We start from the raw sequence: 2,206 nt of genomic DNA on the forward strand, positions 1-2,206 counted from the left end.
TTTTAATGAATAATGGAAAACATCTTTATTGGAATAAAATTTTATTAGAAAAATTAGAAAACAGCGCACATCGTTTCTTTAAAGGATATACATAATAATTTAGATACATCATTAATACAACTGAAACATAAACTTTCTTAAAGTATATATTATTTGCTTAGCACTAAGCAACATTGAACCATTGCGTAATTATAAAAAAAATTAAACTTAAAGTAAAAAAATCGAGAAAAAGGGGAATTTATTAAAAATATAAGAGAAACAGATATTTTTCAAAAAGTGGAAAAGTGGGGGATATCTAACGTTCGTAACATTATTACTGCTGGAGCCTCCCCCAGCCTCTTACCAACCTTAGTTTTTGGCATACCCCCCCTCCTCAAATTGGTAACGTAGTTAATGCACGATCCCTACATTGGCACATAAAAAAGGAATATCAATATTTTCTGTAAAAAAAAGTACCAGGCAGGGCTCTAGGGCCTCTAGGCAACCTTTTTTTCAGATACTTTCAAGCTGTCTACAGTAAGTTGCCCCTATTAAGATATCGTTAATTCTAAAAACTCAACAGTTTTGGAAGAATTTCATCTTCATTGAAAAAAATTAAATTTATTGCACTTTATTGTTAAATTATAGGCATAAATTACCATTCAATTGACATAGAAACTGTATTTTTAGACTTACTTCGAAATTTATCCACTTTGTTCGGAGATTCATGCGAAAATTTCCATAAAAAATGTATAAATTAAAAACTAGAGGAAATAAAACAACGTTTAAATTTTCAGGAATATTAGATCCATCGACATTTCGTATGAGGTCCCTAATTTCAATTTTCTATAAGTCTACACTGATTTTTTCTAAAAAAAAGCTTCAAAGACCATTTGCAACATTTATTTACAATCATCCTAATCAAAAAATACACAGTATGCACGTAAATAATAAAGTATACATTATTATAGTACAGAGTACGTATGAACGATTTCTTATAACCTTCATTAGACACCTGCTTCGAGAAATGATTATAGAAATAACATGGAATTGTTTTTCGTTTTCACTAAAAAATATCAATAGCGAAATTACTTCGGCTATTTATCCAGATCGACCGGACAACATTGCGCCCTCATTATTGCGAACACCATGAGAAAAACTTAAAAGTTCAGACAATTACGGGCACGTATTAAATCTAATGTAATTGGCGCAAAATATCTATTATGAACTTTAAACTATATTTAAGTTTTCATCCGAAAATTAAGCCAGATGAAATGGATAATTTATTACATTATAAGTATTGATAAAAATTCTTGAAAAACAAGAATCCAACGACGAAATTTGGACCAAAACAACCAAAAATTGCTCCTATTAAAATCTGAAATAAAATCCAAAAAATTATTTCGGACAAAAATAAAAATGAGGAAAAAAAATTGCTTTTTAGTAATCTATCCCCATTTTTCTTTCCTCTTTTTTATTTTTGTCCGAAATAATTTTTTGGATTTTATTTCAGATTGTAATAAGAACAATTTTTTGTTGTTTTGGTCCAAATTTGGTCGTTGGATTCTTGTTCTTCAAGAATTTTTATCAATTTGATTGTTGGACGTTAAATGGGATTTTTGATTTATATTTAGGTCTGGTTTGAATTCCTTCAACTTTGATTATAAGTATTTTCATAATGTTAGATGAATTTTTGTCTAAAAAGATTAATTTTTAAACATATAGATGAATTTTGAACCATAATTAAGATTAATTTTCAGCAAAAAAGACAAAGTTTCAACAAAATAGACGAATTTTTTCTTTAAACCAAAAATATGAAAATTCTACCAAAGTGATGGATTTTTAAACAAAAAAAGATAAATTTTCAAAAAGATAATTAAATTTTCAACAAAAAAATATGAATCCAATACCAAGAAAATGTAATAGTTGCTACTTCAAACAAAAAATAGTTGAATTTTAAATCTAAAATAATTCACTTTCACAAAAAATGACGAATTTTCAACAAAATAGTTTGAATCGTCAACTAAAAATAGATTAATTTTCAATCAGAAAGAATGGCTTTTTAATAAAATAATAAAATTTTAAAACAAATGATTAAATTTTTAACAGCAAAAGACGAATTTTTAACAAAATACGAGGGTAGTTCAATAAGTCCTTAGAATGAAGTATAAAAACAATTTTTTTGGGTAAATTTTTTTTTATTTTTCAACATAATCTCCTTGGAGCT

General features: G+C 26.7%; 1 protein-coding gene across 3 annotated transcripts in view; it reads left to right on the plus strand.

Moving 5' to 3' along the window:
- LOC117174762 overlaps positions 1-2,206 on the plus strand; it is a 10,475-nt gene that overhangs the window by 6,315 nt on the left and 1,954 nt on the right. The window lies entirely within an intron of this gene.

The sequence above is a fragment of the Belonocnema kinseyi genome, chromosome 6 (genome assembly GCF_010883055.1).
Source record: "Belonocnema kinseyi isolate 2016_QV_RU_SX_M_011 chromosome 6, B_treatae_v1, whole genome shotgun sequence".
In the NCBI taxonomy this organism is placed as follows: domain Eukaryota; kingdom Metazoa; phylum Arthropoda; class Insecta; order Hymenoptera; family Cynipidae; genus Belonocnema; species Belonocnema kinseyi.